The sequence below is a fragment of the Giraffa tippelskirchi genome, chromosome 7, assembly GCF_054371585.1.
Source record: "Giraffa tippelskirchi isolate mGirTip1 chromosome 7, T2T-mGirTip1v1.2.pri, whole genome shotgun sequence".
In the NCBI taxonomy this organism is placed as follows: domain Eukaryota; kingdom Metazoa; phylum Chordata; class Mammalia; order Artiodactyla; family Giraffidae; genus Giraffa; species Giraffa tippelskirchi.
Genome location: NC_137281.1, coordinates 42,830,268 through 42,848,398, shown reverse-complemented (window position 1 = coordinate 42,848,398; position 18,131 = coordinate 42,830,268). Strand labels below are relative to the sequence as shown.

General features: G+C 46.2%; 1 protein-coding gene and 2 long non-coding RNA genes across 11 annotated transcripts in view; 1 reads left to right on the top strand and 2 right to left on the bottom strand.

The window, feature by feature from the left end:
• Positions 1-18,131, bottom strand: part of ZNF423 (zinc finger protein 423) — a 469,528-nt gene that overhangs the window by 120,989 nt on the left and 330,408 nt on the right. The window lies entirely within an intron of this gene.
• Positions 79-3,243, top strand: LOC145515843 (uncharacterized). Of its 3 annotated transcripts, XR_014061050.1 has the most exons (4): positions 79-378; positions 935-1,152; positions 1,356-2,491; positions 2,701-3,243. It is a non-coding gene; the product is annotated as an uncharacterized LOC145515843 (long non-coding RNA). The 3 variants fall into 3 exon arrangements; XR_014061049.1 differs by lacking the exon at positions 935-1,152 and having other exon boundaries at positions 79-238; XR_014061048.1 differs by lacking the exon at positions 935-1,152.
• On the bottom strand, positions 1,355-3,969 carry LOC145515845 (uncharacterized). Its single transcript, XR_014061052.1, has 2 exons — positions 2,679-3,969; positions 1,355-2,469 (listed from the first exon to the last, which is right to left on the bottom strand). It is a non-coding gene; the product is annotated as an uncharacterized LOC145515845 (long non-coding RNA).

Here is an 18,131-nt window from a genome sequence, read left to right as displayed (position 1 = left end):
ACGCCCCTGCTATTGTCATAGCAGCGACACACGTGTCACAGAAAACCAGGCAGCTACTTTGCAAGTTGTAAACAGAACAGAAACTGCAAAAGCATAAATGTGAGTAACCTTTCCCCAGGAAACTCCCATCATGTGGGGGGTCAGAATGACAGCAATAGAAAGGCCTCACTTGGATCATCTCCTGCGCAGCAAGAACACGCTGGCAATACTCATCGCCGCTGTATAAAAGGGAAACAAGGTGGGGACACCGGCTCAGAAGTGGGGGATGTGCTCAGGAGGAAATGAGACTGGCCAAGAAAAGCTGGCTGCAGAGCAAAGAAGTAGCACACGGCTGGGATCCAGGAAACACTTGCTGTTGAGTGCAGAGGAAGAGAATGGGTACAAAATGCGTCAACAAGCAGGGCTGGGAAACAACCAGAGCACTGGGATCCCCACCAACTGAATCATCCTGGGCTGTAGCCTGGTGGCCTTGATAGACCAGGAGTTTTCCTCCTGTGCTCTGGATCTAGGGAAGGGCCAAGGCTCCAGGCACAGGGGAGGATCTGTGAGCAGATGTTCAGGGCAGAAACACTTTGCCAGCAGCTCAGGAACTATTTCAGTATTTTTAGCTACAGGACAGTGGTACTGGTGCATACTATGTAAACATCAACCAACCCTCCACCAGGTCCCTGGACACAGGTGCCCTGAGTTGGGTTAGAACCGGGTGAAGGGGACTTACCTGGTGGTCCAGTGGCTAAGACTCTGAGCTCCCAATGCAGGGGGTCCAGGTTCAATCATCAGTCAGGGAACTAGATCTTGCACGTGGCAATAAAGATCCCATGTGCCACAACTAAGATCTAGTGCAGTCAAATAAATGTTTTTTAAAAGACTTATTTAAAAAAAGAACAGGGTGAGGGATGTGTTCTCACTACCTTTTTATTTATCCATTCATTAGCTTTGAGGAGCAATGCTCCTGCCTTGCAGAGATTTCCATATGCAGAGATGGTGCAAACTCTGCAAAGGCCATTCAAACCCGAGCAGGGTTTACACGGAGGGGTTCTGCAGCAGGTGAAAACTGCCAAAAGGTCACCAGGAAAAAGCTGGACTGCCCCAGGAGTGAGAGATAGAGCGAGATACCTGATCCTGCAGATAGAAGTTCCAAAATATCTGACAGTGAGATGCTAAATCTTTTTTTGATTGTTTTTGTGTTTTGTAAAACTGATTTTGAGGGCACATGCTGAGACAGTCGAAGCTCTTCATGCAGGTGATAGGTGAGGGGGTTGTGAGTGTCTGTGTGTCCATATGGGTATTTTTTAGGAGGCTACCCTTTATTAGACATCCTTTGTGACAAGTCACTCAGTGAAATGTTTTTGCAGATCCTGTACACATGAAAGTGCCTTGTGTGGCTTACTGTAGCCTCTGTGTGTGGAGAGCAGCCCACAGAATTCAGAGCACATGGACACAAGAAGATAACTGGGCCCAGATGACTTCACCCTCAGCATCTTCTAAGGACACACTTTACCAGTAGAAACAATTATTCCTCCAAAAGCCATGGGTCCTTTACAGCAGTTGTTAACAGTTGATGGGAATTCAACCCTAACCAAGATTCTGGGGACAGATCACTGCTAGTGACTGCTAGAAGCCAAGTTTGTGCTAGTTTTTTGCATTTCCTCCGGCCCCTAAAACTTTAAAGGAACAGTCCACACCATGGAAAATTCCTTTTCCCAGAGTGAAAGGGTTGAGTAGCGGAGTTGTTTTAGTCACCGAAAGGAAGAATAAGCCTGCTTCTTAATAGGGCCATAATTAATTCACACATTCGACTGTTAGGTCCAGAAATATATTTGTGTTGACAATCTGCATTCGATCCTCCAAAAACAACGTCATGGTTTTATTTGCCTCCCCATCCCAAAAACATCACCACTTTCCAATATCCACCCAAGTGCTACAATTCCACTACAGCTTCCTGAGACCCTGCCTGGGGCGACAAGGGAGGGGACTCAGAATGCCCAGGTGAGAAAAGTGGGGCTTGTGCAAGAGCTGTACTTCTTTGAAGGGACAAGACAACCAGATGACCAGTCAGATCTTGGTCTGCTCCCTCCCAGTTCCCACGACAGCTTCCAGCCCTCAGCTGCACGGATTTGAGACCATTCTACTGCCCCACATCTGCAGCACGGCATCACTGCATCCTTCCTCAAGCACTAGTACCAGCCCGCATTTGCAACACGGCATCCCTGCATCCCTCTCAAGCACTAGTACCGGCCCGCATATGCAACACGGCATCCCTGCATCCCCCCTCAAGCACTAGTACCGGCCCACATCTGCAACACGGCATCACTTCATCCCCCCTCAAGCACTAGTACCAGCCCACATCTGCAACACAGCATCACTGCATTTTCCCTCAAGCACTAGTACCGGCTCACATCTGCAACACGGCATCACTTCATCCCCCCTCAAGCACTAGTACCAGCCCACATCTGCAACACGGCATCCCTGCATCCCCCCTCAAGCACTAGTACCGGCCCACATCTGCAACACGGCATCACTTCATCCCCCCTCAAGCACTAGTACCAGCCCACATCTGCAACACAGCATCACTGCATTTTCCCTCAAGCACTAGTACCGGCTCACATCTGCAACACGGCATCACTTCATCCCCCCTCAAGCACTAGTACCAGCCCACATCTGCAACACGGCATCACTGCATCCCTCCTCAAGCACTAGTACCAGCCCACATCTGCAACACGGCATCACTCCATCCCCCCTCAAGCACTAGTACCGGCCTGCATATGCAACACGGCATACTGCATCCCTCCTCAAGCACTAGTACTGGCCCACATCTGCCAGCTTTGGGTTCACACCATCAGTGCACTTAGGTGATATGTTAGGTAGGATCCCACCCCAGCTTTCCTCATCAGCTCCTAGGAGATAAAATCCCAGTGAGAAGAAGGATCATTAGAGGGAAGAAAACAAAAGGCAATGCCAGACACAGGAAGAAGGTATCACTAGTATCAAATTTTACATTAGGTGCTTCTAGGCTTGATTTATGACTGCCACCAATAGGTGAGTCAAGGGTCTCACACAGCCCCTGTTCTCTCCTCTTGCAAAGGAAGAGAAGGGGAGAGAAGAAAAGGGGTCCTTGAAATGACCTTGGCCCAGGTCTGAGCTACAAACCTTCAGTCTAAGCTCCAATTTCCCTACATGACCTTGGACCCAGCAACCTTGCATCAAAGTCACTGTGGAATAAACCAATGTTTTCTAAATGTTCCTGAGACTCATAGTTGCCTATTCAGTTTCCAGATTTCTCCCCTGGACACAATTTTCTCTATTCCTCCAATAACTACAAATATAAACCCTGGACATCATATATGAAAGAAACACAAGAATATTCCGTATGTTAGAGAAAAGAAGGCAGTAAAGCCAGGGACCTTGGGATCCAAGAAATGACATAGGGATGAGTACCTTGGGTTTTGTTTTTGCTTCATGTATCTCAGAAGATTTTAAAATCCCCAGGGAAATTCTGGGCTCTTTAGCCAAAGGACCAGAAAAGGTATGGCCTGGCAAGACAGAAAACTCACAGACAATAACAACTTGCTCCAGCCAAACCCACAGAAAAAACTTTATCTTCACCCTACCCATTCAAGCAAAGGCTGAGCAGGGCATCTAGTTTTCCAGGCTTTTCAGGCTATAACAGGGCACCTAACACTCCCTCTCTATGGAATGTAGAAAAAGCCTAGTCGAGAGTCAGACTTGCATACTTCCTGGGCAGTAACATGGCCCTCCCCATGGTGTCACTAGAGACCATCTGGAGAACCCAGACTTTCACCTCCAGCAGTAGCAAGCTGCTACACCCATCCTCCCAGTATCAGGGGAAGCCAGGCGGGAAGCAGGAATAAGGCACTCTTCCCTCTATTCAAAGAGGTATCATTGGAGACCTAGTAGGGAGACTAACCTGTAATTCTTCCCATTTCAATTAAAAGTCATTTGCCCCACCAAGAACCAGGATGACCTCAAACTGAGTGGAAAAAGACAATCCATACATAGTAAAACTGAGATGACTGAGATGTTACAGTTCTCTCTCAAGGAATTTGAAGGAGCTGTCACAGGATACACCAACAATTATAAACGTGTGAAACTAATGGAAAAAGAAAGTCTCAGCAATGAAATAGTTTTGGCAAAAAAATAGAACATAAAAAGAAGCAATGAATGGAAATATTAGAAACGAAAAATGTGAAAAACAAAACTTTTTAAAAAATCAGTGATGGGTTCAACATCAGAAGGGAGGAACCAGAGGAAAGAATTGGTGACCTGGAAGACAGGACAATAAAAATCACCCAATCTGAACAAACAACAACAATCGGAACAAAAAAGAGCAAATAGATTTTTTTAAAAACAAAAAGAGCCTTAGAAATTGATGAGATTTTAACATGCATGTGATCAGAGTCCTAGAAGGAGAGGAGTAAGGGGGTGAACTATAAAAGTACTCAAACAAGAAAAAAAAAAGACAAAGGAAAAAATTCGAGAGCAGAGAAAGAAAAATGCCATCTTACTATAGTGAAAAAATAATTCAAATGACAGATTTCTTATCAAAAACAACAGAAGCCAGAAGAAAGTGGTACAATACTTTTCAAGTGCTAAAAGAAAAGAACTGGCAACCCAAAATCTATATCCAGCAAAAAATCCCATTCACGGATGAAGCGGAAATCAGACATCCTCAGATGAAGAAAAACTAAGAAAATTGATCACCAGAAGACCTACTGTAAAAAAAAGAAAAAAAGACTAAAGGAATTATAAATAGAAAGGAAACGATAAAGGAATTCTTGCAAGTAGGAAGAAAAACACAGCAAGCAAAATTATGGGAAATACAATAATTTCTCTACCTCTTTTGAGTTTTCTAAATTATGTTTGATGTTTGAAGCAAAAATTTTAAACTATCTGATATGGTTCTAAATATATATAGGAGAAATATTCTAAACAACTAGATTATAAATGGGGGAAGACAATGAAAGTTAAGTTTCTACACTTCACTTGAACTGGTAAAATTATGACATCATAAGACTTTGCTAAGCTATGTTTATGTAATGTAATGCCTAAGTGATCATTTTAAAAGTTGTACAAAAAGAAACACTACAAGTTAACCAAAATGAAATTCTTGAAAATATTCAAGTAACACACAGGAAAGCAGGAAGAAGAAAACAGAAAAGAAAAGTAGAGAAAACCAACAGAAAATAAAACATAAAATGCCAGGCTTAAGCTCTAACCTGTAATTAATCACATTAAATATAAATGGTCAAAATACACACTTTAAAAAGACAGAGTTTGGCAGAATGAGGACAGGGAGTGGCCCACCTATATTCTATCTACAAGAAACTCACTTAAAATAAAACAATATAGTCAGGTTGAAAGTAAAAGGAATAAAATTATGCTGCAAACAATCAAATGAGAGCAGAAGAGCGATATTAAAATTAGATAATGTGGCCTTCAGAGAAAAACAAAAATACCAGAGATAGAGAAGGGCACTATACACTGATAAAGAAGTTCATCTATCAAGAAAACATAGCAGACTTAAATGTGTATGCACCAAACAATATAGTTGCAAAATATGTGAAACAAAAATTAATAAAACTGAAAGGAGAAATAGACATATTCACAATCACAGTAGAACATTTCAACACCTCTCACTCAGTGATTCATAAATCAACTAGGTGTAAAATCAGCAAGGATACAGAAGAAATCAACAACACCACCAATCAACAAGATCTAACTGACGCTGATTGAACATATCACCCAAAAACAGAAGAATATGCATTTTTTTCAAGTGCCCAGAGACAATCTATCAATATGCACTATATCATAGGGCACGAAACAAATCTTAACACATTTAAAGAATTAAAGACATATATAGTGTTTTCTCCAATCACAATGGAATCAAACCATATATTAAATAAAGATAACAAGAAAACTTCCAAACACTTGGAAACCAAACAAGATACTTCTAAACAATCACAAGTCAAAGATGAAGCTCAAGGGAAGTATTTTAAAAATTGAAATAAAATTAAACTACAGTATATTAAAATTTGTGGGACCTGGCTACATCAATGCTAAGAGGGAAATCCGTATCACCAAATGCATATATTAGAAAACAGAAACAGTCTCAAGTCAGTAACTAAGCTTCCATCTCAAAGACCTAGAAAAATAAGAGCAAGATAAACCCCAAACAAGAAGAAATGAAATAATAAAGATAAAGGCAGAAATCATGTAATTTAGAACAGAAAGCCATTATTGAAAATCAATTTTTTAAAGTTGGTTCTTTGAAAAAAATCAATAAAATCGACAAATCTCTAACAAGACTGACAAAGCAAAAAAGACAAAAAACACAAATTACCAATATCAGGAATGAATCTGATGATATCACTATAGACGCTACAGACTCAAAAGGAAAAGAAGAGAATAATACTATGAAAACTACATGCACATAAGCTTGACTAATTAGAGAAAACAAACCAATTTTTTGAAAAGTACAAACTACCACAACTCAGCCAACATGAAATATTAATAATTTGAATAGTCCTTTAACTACCAAACACTTGAAATCATAATTTAAAACATCCTAAAAAGAAGTCGTCAGGCCCAGATTATTTTACTGGAGAATTCTAACAAATATTTAAAGAAAGATTAATACCAAATCTACATAATCACATAATTTCTTTCAGAACAAAAGGAGAACTTTCTCAATTTATTTTGTAAGTCTAATATTGCCCAATACCAGAACCAGGCAGACTGAACAAAATAAAACTACAGACCAATATCCATCCCTTATAAATACAGAGAGAAAACTTTAATAAAACATTTTCAAAGATAATTCAACAACATATGTTAAAAAATTATATACCATGATTAAGGGGGGTGTACACCAAGGATGCAATGCTATTTTCTTGGTTTAAAAACCACGCAAAATAATGCATTATATTAACAAACCAAAGAAAAAAAATCACATGGTCATATAAATTACTTTTAATAAATTGATAAAATTCAATACTCACTCATGATTAAAAACTCATAGGAAAATAGAAACAGAGGAAAAGTTCCTTAACTCAATGGAGTATCTACAAAAAAAACACTTATAACTATTATTACATCTGATGGTAAAAGTCTGACGCTTTGCTCTTAAGTTCATAAACAGGTCAAGGATGTCCACTGTCACGGCTCTTACTCAACAAATGCTGGAAGTTCTAATCAGAGCAAGAAAAAGGAAACAAAAAGGCACACAGATAGGGAAAGAACAAATAAAACTGTTCCTGTTTACAGATGACATGATTGTCTACGCAGAAAAGCCCATGAAATCTACCAAAAACCTCTGTCAACTGAGTTGAGCAAAATCAAGGAGTACAAAATCAATGTTCAAAAACCAACTGTATTTCTATACACCAGCAATGAACAAGTGAAGATTGAAGTTAAAAATATAAAATCATTTATAATCACTCAAAAATTGAAATATTTAGATGTAAATCTATCAAGATATGTACAAGACTACAAAACAAAACTATAAAACAATAATGAGAGAAGTAAAGGAAGATCTAAATAAATTGATTCACCATGTTCATGGATTAGAAAGCTCAACATGGTGAAGATATCATTTCACCCCAAATTAAGATACAAGTTTATACAATTCTTATTAAAATTACAGCAAGAACATTTGTATATGTAGATAAGATTATTTTAAAAGTTCTATGAAAAGGCAAAGGACCTAGGATAGCTAAAACAATTTTGAAAAAGAAAGGTGAGTTCAGTCTACCCGATTTCAAGAGTTAAACAGCTATAGTAATTAAGACTGTGTCACACTGACAGAAGGATAGACACACAGATCAATGGAACCTAGAAACAGATCTTCACAAATATGCCCAACTGATAATTAACAATTCAATGAAAGAATTATATTCTTTTCTAACCACTAGCACCACCTAGGAACTCCTTTCAAAAGATGATCCAGGCGCAGCTGGACATGGGGAGGTGTGTGGTACTCAATCCACATGCATATAAAAATGAACTCAAAATGGATCATGGACTTACATGCAAAATGTAAAACTATAAAACTTTTTTGAAAAAAGTAGGAAAAAAACCTTGGAGGTTTAGGGTTAGGCATAGAGCTCTTAGAGGCTTCACAGCTGGCTCTAGTGGTAAAGAACCCGCCTGCCAATGCAGGAGACATAAGAGAAGAAGGTTCGATCCCTGGGTCAGGAAGATCCCCTGGAGGAGGGCGTGGCAATCCACTCCAGTATTCTTGCCTGGAGAATCCCAAGGACAGAGGAGCCTGGCAAGCTAGGGTCCATAGGGTTGCAAAGAGCTGGACACGACTAAAGTGACTTAGCACACACGCATAGAACTCAAACTGGGAACCAAAGACATAGAGCCATAAAGGAAAAACTGATAATTTAGACTTTGTCAAAATTTAAAGCTTTTACTTCACACAAGATCCAGTTAAGAAGACGAAAAGACAAGCTACAGACCTAGAGGAAACCTTTGCAAACCTTACCTATCTGACAAAGGACTAGTATCTAGAATATATAAAGAACTCTAAAACTCAACTAAGAAAATGCAAACAATCCAGTTAGAAAAGAGGCAAAAGATATAAAAAATAATGACAAACCAAATGCTGGCAAATATGTGGAGAAACTTGCTGGTGGGGATATAAAATGGAACAGCTATTCTAGGAACGTTTGGCAGTTTCTTTAAAAGTAAAACATACGGCATAAGTAAAACATAGGCCCAGCAACTGTACTCCTGGAATTTATCCCAAAGACAATGTAAACTTACTCCTGATTCCATTTATATAATGTTCTTGAAGTGACAGAATTATGGAAATGGAGAACAGATAAGTGATTTCTAGAGGTTAAGGAAGGAGCAGAGGCAGGATGGAAGAGGCTGTGGCTTTAAAGGGAAAGCATGAAGGATTCTTGTGGTGATGGAACAGTTCCATAGCTTGAGTGGACCCGTGTCAATATCCTAGTTGTAATACCGTCCACTCATTTTACAAACTATTACCGTCGGAGGAAACCGAATCTCTGTGTGAATTTACAATTATCTCAACCGTAAAAGCCTAATTTTGCTAGTTAAAAATTTTATAAGGATGAAAAAAGGACCATCAGCTTTAAAAGAAGGGGGTGGGTCACCACTGTTCTTCCCCAAGCTCAGAGGCTGGGGGAAACGAGATGGGCTGCCAGATAGAATATAGGATAGCGGGTTAAATTAAAATTTCACATAACAAATAACCTTTTAGTATGAGGATAACCCAGGCAATATTGGGGACACACTTAGACTAGAAAAGTATTTGTTGTCTATTTGGAATTTAAATTTACCTGAGTGCATGCTAAGACACTTCAGTCATGTCCGACTCTTTGCGACCCTAGGGACTGTAGCCTCCCAGGCTCCTCTGTCCGTAAGACTCTCCGGGCAAAAACACTGGAGTGGGTTGCCATGACCTCCTCCAGGGGAATCTTCTTAACCCAGGGATCGAATCCGTGTCTCTTATGTCTCCTGCACTGGCAGGCAGATTCTTTACCACTAGTGCTACCTGGGGAGCCCCCAATTTACCTAGCCATCCTGTATGTTTATTTGCTAATTCTGTAAAACCTAGGAGGGAAGGACAGGACACAGGCATCTGGAACCAGCTAGGGGCTATAGACTGAAAGAAGTAGGGTGGGCCCAGGGAGAAGTAAGAAAGACTTGAGCACATAAGAAGTGGCCAGACCACAGGCAAAGGGGATGCTGAGGGACCACGAAGATACCCCGGACTGGGCTGTGCCTTAAGAGAGAAGGGAAGGCAGACGCCAGCATGGGAGGTCCCCAAGCTGCTGGGTTTTTGGAGCTCTGGTGAACCAAGATTCTTTGTGGGTGGTCCACACAGAATCCAGAGAAAGGGCAAAAGAGTGGATGCTAGCACCTCCAGTGTTGGAGGGAGCCTGACATACCATGGCGGGGGGAGGGGGCCTCTAGGCAGGGGGAGCAGCACCCAATTAGCCTCAGGCTGCCTGCCCCCTTGGCACCTAGGAGTGCTCTCACCATGGTGCAGCCCCACGTCTACCTCTAGGATTTCCCCTTCCTAAGGGGAAGGACACGCAGACTAACAGGCTCAAGTGTCCAGGTCAGTAGGCAGTCATGCATCTGATCAAAACTAAAACTACTCTCAGCTCTCGCTCTCCATCACCTCCTGGCCAGGCCACTGCCAATAGTATGTTTTTACACAGCTCCTGGACACCCCATGACCGTCCCTCATTTTCTTCATAAAACATATCCTGATTTGAAATAGCTGGGATTTTTAATTTGCTTTCTTGTTTAGCAGCTGATGCCCACTGGCTCCAGGATTCCAGGGACTTTGGCTTGCTGCCACATCTATGCACAGTGCCTGGCACAGAGTAGGTGTTCAGGAAAGAAAAAAAAGTGCTGAGTGAATGAAGGAGTAAATGAATAAACCATTCTGATTGAAGCTACCCCTTCTGGAGCTGTTCTGCAGGCAGAACCCCGCAGAGCTTGATAAAGGCAGAGGGTCAGTCTTCCTCCTCTGGCCCTCAGCAATATCCTCTGAGCTGCTGTGGGCTGGCACCTGGGATTGTACGCTCAGCATGGTCACAGAGAGGCTCAGTTTGTCCTCGCCAAACAAGGGCTCCAGCAGCATCATCATTATCTTTAATTGGTCCCTGCCACAGGGACTAATAATAATAATACTAATGTTAATAGCTATCACTTACTGAGAACTCACAAGTGCTGGGCACTTGTCATATATTTTAACTCATTTAATCCTCCAAACAGCCCCCCAAAGGTAGGGGTTTGTGATCCTCTACTGTCAGTGCTGCCCACTCTTTGTGGAAAATAGATACCCTTTCCATATTTAAGAACACCCTCCCCCCTCCCATTGTGGGCAGAGGAGAGACAGACACTGGCCCACCCCAGCATCCAGGGAGGGTGGGTGGTGCCAGTCTGACCAGTCAACCCACTTGAATCCCTGGCTACAATGACTGCCTCCTGGGCAGTTGTAGGATGCCTCTGAGGCACTGAGTCCCGGTCCTGAAACCTTTTTTGATGAAGAAGCACATGACCTTCTCTGCTGGGGCCGCTGAGTGGGGAGCTGCTGGCTATCACTGGCACCAGTGGAGCCTACTTGGGAATGAAGGTAACAAAGAGGAAGCGACCTGAGAGGTAAAAGGAAGTTAGACTAGTGATGACATTGTTACAACTCCTGGATCCAACCATGCCTGAAACCCACTGTATCCCCAGACTTTTCAGTTATATGAGCCAATAATTCTCTTTTTAATGCTTTGGTCAGTGTGATTTGGATCTCAGAATCATCACTGAAAGAGATCTGCCTAAACTGCTATGTTAGTACAGGTATGTTAAGATGGGGGCATTTTATAGACACAGAACTGAAGCATACAAAGGTGGAATAACTTTAACTATGAACTGGAAGTACTCTTAACCACTATGATTCACTGTAGAGCTCTACATTCTGTGTGTGTGTGTGCATGCACACATGTGCACACTATTTCTCATTAATATATCTACAGCAGATTAAGCAAACTATTGATGTTTCATAAAGATCTTTAGGATAAACTAAAATCAGTAACTCCCTAGTAAAGCATCTCTGTTTAAAGACACTTCCATCAGCAACCTTGGATTCTTATTCCAAGTCAGACTCACAACTCACAGTGTGTCTCTGGGGAAACACTTCCCTTCTCCCTACCTTGGTTTGCCCACAGAGATGAGCTGGAAACCATACCAGGAGGGGTGTCAGCCAGTGAGGGACACCCTGACTCCTTCAGGGCAGAGATTTGCAGTCAGAAGGGGAAGCCTCCCACTTCATCCCCACTGGAGCCCGGGGACTCACAAGACAAGGAGCCTGACCAGCCATGCAGAGCCCAGTGTGAGGCCTTGGCACCTACTGGGAGCTCAGGGCAGAGCAGGCCAAGCCCTGGGGTTGCAGGGTCCTTGTTTTCTGCCCTCCCTCCAGCGAGGCTCGGCCAGAAGCAGATGCAAGGGAAATTGCTCATGTGTCAGCTGCTCCCAAGCAGCCAAATGACCATAAAGGGCATTCAACAAAGTCAACTCAATAACACAGGTGGCCAAGTCCATGGCACGGAGAGCAGGAGAAGAAGGCTGTGCCCGTGGGCTGGTCCACCAAGACAGTGCCAGAGCCCCAGGCCCCACCCTGCCAGGACTGGCTCCATTGCTGTCTCCTCTCCATCCTTCCTCTGCTCCCCACTGGCTCTCTCCTCAGCCTAGTAACATACTCTGATCTTTCCCTCTTCAAAATACAAAAGCCTCCTCTGACCCCGGGGCCCCTCGGCTCCTGTATCCCGCACTCCCTTCCCAGTCTGGCACCTGGGAAGTTAAGTCTACAGCGCTGCTCTCCCCACCTCCCCTCCACTTATTCCTCCTCCTGTTTCCTCTGTTGTTGCTCATGCTCAGGACAGCCCAGCAGACCCCCTTCAGCCCACCTCTCTGGGCTTCTCTGTGGCCTCTCACACTGCTGCCCAGAAGCACTTTGCTGTCTGGGCATGGATGACCGCATGTTCCTCATGCCCCTCACTTCTCCCACCTGCCCCACCATCTGTGCTGAGGCCTCCAAACCCCTCCTCCAGCAGGCCTTCTTCCTGAGCTCCCCACCCATGCGGCCAACCGCAGGCCAGACACCAACACTCAGATCGGCCAACAGGCATCTCTTACAAGGCCCAATTGCCAACAAACTCAAGCTAACCAAGTGGGATGGGCGTCCAATTGTAGGAGTTAAGAGGATTCCAAGCTCTGAAATTACACTACCTGAGGGCAAATCTCACATTCGCTACTCACTGACATTGGACACATCCCCTCAATTCCCCATGTACAAAACGGGGAGAATAACAGTGCCCCTCTCTCATAAGTTATTGTGGGGTTAAGTGTGATAACACCTGTAGATATTGATAGCAGGGCCTGTATGGAACAAGTTGCATTAGATGTCACTGATCATTACTGGAATCATTTTCTTTGCCAGGACCCAGCAGCTCTTCTTCAGGCATGGTGTCATCTGCTAGGGCTTTGCTTCCCATTTCCATTCATTTCCCAAATCCTGCCAGTTTTGCCTCTTAAATGGTTCTCCAATCCATACCCTCCTAACCAATATCCTCATCTTCTCTCACTTACCCTACTCTGTATTCTGTCTTTTCTATGACTCACCCACCTCCTGCCTCAAAATTTATTCTGAAGCGACACTAAATTGTCTACAGACAACTCAAGACAATCTATCTGAAGTAGATACTGAATTATCTACATACTACATGGGCCTCTTCTCTATGAACTAGCTTATGCTATTTTCTCTGCCTGGAAGGCCCCTCCCACATTATTTTCTGCCTTATAAGGGCCTGATTAGGTGTCACCTCCTCCTGGAAGCCTTCCTGGAATGGTCAGATTGGACAACACACCTGTCCTTTGAGCTTCTATATCTTAGACTTTGTGACATGATTTTAACTTATCCTTTTAAGTTATCACCTCCCCAACTTGGTTAGAGGTTCCTCACTGAGAATATCAATCATGTTTACTGAACAGAGGTTACTATTCCGAGAAAACCTCACCTACAGGTTTCTTAAAAAAAAAGGATGATAAAAAAAAAAAAAGGATGAAATCTATGAAAATGAGATGCTTGTGCTCACTCAGCTGTGTCCAGCTGTTTGTGGTCCCATGGACTGTGGCCCGCCAGGCTCCTCTGCCCATGGCATTCTCCAGGCAAAAATACTGGAGTGGGTTGACATTTCCTACTCCAGGGGATTTTCCCGACCCAGGGACTGAACTTGCATCTGTGGGCCTCCTACATTGCAGGCAGATACTTTACCACTGTGCCACCTGGGATGAGAAAACTCACTATTTTAAAATTCAGAACTGATGGATTCTTCATGGACCAAGTACTTGATCAACAGCCTCCTTAAACCGACCAATGAGATTCAAAGTCAGGGAAACTGAGTCCTCTCATCTACAGGGGCTGTTAAGGAGGGAAGTGACTGTGTTCTACTTGGTGGATGAAGAAGGAAGAGAAAGAGGGGGAGGGGAGGGGAAGGGGAGGAGATGGAGGGGAGGGGAGGGGAGGGGAGAAGAGGAAAGAACTGCATTATAGGCTCTTTGTACAAGCTTGTTATCCTGACAGAACAGTCCCGGAACTTGAAACGTGATCTCTGGGGGCAGAGGGAGACAGTTTTATCACATATTAAGGTTAGACAGATGTTTTGGGCCTGGTGTTACCCGAATGAAAAGCACCAGAAAAGAGCTAGCACAGCCCCACTCAGCAACATGTGTTCCCAACAGAAAGTCAACAGGAACCATTTTTTCCTTTTCCTTTTCACGTGTTTTTCTCTTCAGTTATATTTGAGAGTTTTTTGTATTTCCCTGGTGTGAGGGTGAAATGCTGATTTCCACACCAGCCTTTCCCTCCTCTCGAAAAATGCTACAGGCCAGGTCTTCCACAAGGCAACAGCCGCAGAAAGAGGGGGTACCCTGTCTGCAAGGTGGCTTTCAGGATGTTTCCTGGGATGTGCTTCTGAAGACTTAGAAGGCAGAAAGCCTCTCTCCCTCTCTCTCTCACAAACACACCCCCCATACCCGGAGCAGACCCCTTCCCTCCAGGTGCTATGTCAGGGAGGACAGACAAGGACCACCCACCCAGCATGGGGGGCATTTTGAAGGCCTGAGCAGGAGGTGGGAGAGGCTGATTTTCCAAATGCCCCCCCCCCATCATTTCTTCACAGCAAAGCCCAGGCCTTAAGAGGCACCCAGGGAAAGAGGCTGACGTGACCAAGAAAATAACGTCTTCAGAATGACTAATGCCCCACCGGGACGGGCTGCCTCTGGCCTGGCTGCCTGCCAGAGGGTCCACAGCCACTTTTCAAGGACACGGAGGGCAAACGTCCCCGACAAGGTTCCCCGAGGACCGTCCCTTCCCAGCCTGGCCCCTCCTCGGGGCTCCCCCCAGGGGCCCATGAAGCCCTGAGTTAGGACATCAGGGCCCAGAGGCTGAGTCACTCCCTTGGGGCCAACCTGGGTCATAGCAAGTTCGCTATTTCAAGGACAAGTTCTCAGACCCTCGTCCAGCCATCGGCCCAAGAGGAACTGAGAGAGAGGTCTGTGAGCAGACAAGGAGAGGGCAGGAAGACCAGCCTCTGGGCCTCTGAGGTCCCGCATGCCCCAGGCCCCCTGGGGCCTTGCACATCATGTCCTTGCACATACATGTCAACACACATGGGGAGACACTCATCTGTCCCTGGCCACGGGGGCGCCTGTCTCTGAGCCAGGCCCCCCACAAGCCCTCCTCAGCTCTCCCCTCAGCAGGCCCCAGGGAGCCCAAAGCAGGGCCTCCTGCAGAGCCATTTTCCAGTGGGGAGGCAATCCATCCAGAGTGTGGGGTGAGGGTGGGAAGGGGGTCACTGGTGGCGGGGGAGGGTGGCTAGTGCAGTGGGAGGTGGGGAAGGGACGGACCCCTCCAGGAGGCTGCAGATCAGAGTGGTGGACTGCTCCAAGGTTTTGATGTGCCTACTGGGGAAGGGGGTGGCTAAAATCATTTCAAAAGCTGGAGGAAGCCCAGAGAAAGGGGCCTCATTCTCTGTGAGGAGGGGGGATTTCAAAGGAGACCCTGCCGCTGAAAGGTTTCAAAAGACCCTCGCCTTTCTATCAGCTCCAAATCACTCCCTTGCCAGCAGCCGCCAGGAGAGGGGTGCTGGGAAAATGTTTCCAAGGAGACGTGTCCCTGGGTCATCATAACTCCCAGGATCTGGAGGCTGCAAAGTCACGATGTGGCCCCCCGCTATAAAAAGGCCAGTTTAGCGTCCCCCGGGGGAGGGCTCCCGCAGTCAAGGTCCCCGGGGAGGCCTGCCTCAGACCCCCTGTGCCCCGAGTTGATGAGAAGGCCACCGAGCTGAAGAGCATCACGTCTATCTGCCGAGTCCCCTTGGTGCCACTAAGGGGGCTTTTACCCCCGCTGGCTCCAGGCAGCCACTCTGGGCTCGGGTCATTTAGCAGGGGGAAGCTGTCCACAGGGACACTGGGCAGTTTTTACCAGCTCTGCCGTGCCAGCCCCCACCCAGGGCTGCTGGGCCTGCTTCTCTTCCATTCACACCTCCCACTGTCACCCCCACCACCTTCCCCAAGCCACCAGGGCTCACAAGCCCACAGCACAGGCCAAATGGATGTCCTATGGCCTGCCTTCTCCGCCTGCCTCATTCCCTGACCCCCGGACCAGACCGAGCAGGTCTCTGTTTTTGCATAACAAGTTTATTTTTTTAAAGGCATAGAGGCAATAATAAACAAAGTAAACACTCCATCAGATCTTAACTTCTGCCAAGTATTATCTGTGTTAGAATCATTCCATTAAGTTCCAGTCTCCAGACATCTTAAATTCAATATTCTTCATCTTCATCAGAGTCTATTACTTTTCTTCTGTTGAATTTCACTGTTGTTTTCTGTTTGTTGGCTTGCTTTTTCAAGGATTTCATTAAACCTTGTTCTGATACCTTTCCACGTAGTTGTCCATACCGTGCTGCCTCATTCCACATTCTGCCCCCTGAGCCTCCCTAAAGCACCCAGCTGCTCTAGCCCACACTCTGCTCCAAAACCTTCAATAGCTCCCTAGTGGGTAAACCCAAGGTCACACGTTCACGTGTCTATAGGAGCCAGGCAGGGGACACAGATGAGCAAAGTATCCCCCCAAATCACAATAGGGACTGGTGGGTCCAGTGGAGCCTGAGAACACACAGTCCCAGTACTGCCCAGCTCATGTGGGATTGTGGGCCCTGTCTGCCACCTCTTTTGGTTTTTCAACAGAAATCAAATAAAGCATCTGCCAAGGGACCCCCTCCCCCAGATTGGGACCCCAGTCCATGAAGTCAATCCAAATCCAAAGCCCTTAATCTGGCCTTCAAGGTCCTCCATGGTCCAGCCCCACCTCCCCACCTTCACCGCCCACAATGCTACCACATGCGATGCCTCCATCCTGGCCAGGTCGGGGTCTCCCGTCCCCCAGTCACCTCCTCTGCACCTGTCTCTGAGCTCTGCTCACCCAGGGTCTTCCCCCAGATGCTGCTCCCCACCTTCTCAGCCTAACAACACCCATCCTTCAAGGACCTGCCTCCTTGTTACAATCAGCTCTCTGAGGGCCCTGCTCACTATGACTGTCCTTCCCTGCCAGGGCTGCTGCCCCTGCCAGCGATGGCCCTAAACCACAGAGAAAACTCCTCTTCATCCTTCAAAACCCAGGCCTTCCTGACAGACCTATTTGGACGCAGCAGTCCCTGCTCTGGGAGCATCAACGTCACTGCACAGTGCTCACCTTGACACCCGTCAGCCACCCCCGGGGACAGAGAACCCCTGAGGGTAGGGCTGTGTCTCTCCCACCACAGGCCCTGGCAGGGGAGCCATGCACAGTGGAGAGACCATAGCTCTGCTATTTCCTGGCTGGAAGAACTTGGGAAAGCCATTAACCCGCCTCTGGGAGGTGCAGAACTAGCAGCTGCATGAAGTACCAGGACTGTGGCAGGCTCAGTATACGGCAGCTGTGAGCGCCCTCACCCAGGTGACCTCCCTCCACCCCGCAGCGTATGGACTGTGAGGGCTTCAGTGGGACGCTGAGAGGTCTCTGAGGGCACAGTCCGAGTCCCCTTCACCCTCTGTCGCCCACAGGGACCACCCCAGGTCTCCACGTGAAGCAGGTGCTTGCTGTAGCTTGATGGATGGAGGTGACGAGGCCAGTGAAGGGCGGACAGGTGGGGAGGGCCAGGCAGAGTAAGAAGAGGTACCACCCGACACCAGAGGTGTGGCGCCAGAAGGGCCATGCGCCGAGGGCCTGCCTGTGACACTTTGTGCAGCCGCATAAACGTCTTGCCCGGACGCTCGGGCTCGGAGACCAACAGCTCCTTGCAGCCGGCGCCAGACCGCTCGCTCACGCACTGCGCAGGCTCAGGGGAGGGGCCCTGTCCAGCCACTTCCTCCCGCCGGAGCCCCGCCCCCCGCTCACACAAAGACCCAGGTGCCAATCAAGCCCTCCCCTCCCATGAGTGCCAATCAAGCCCTCCCCTCACATCTCCCACCACTCCAGTGAAGCGCCGGCCCTCGCCTTCCACCTGAGGACACTGCAGCTTCCCGGCTCTGCG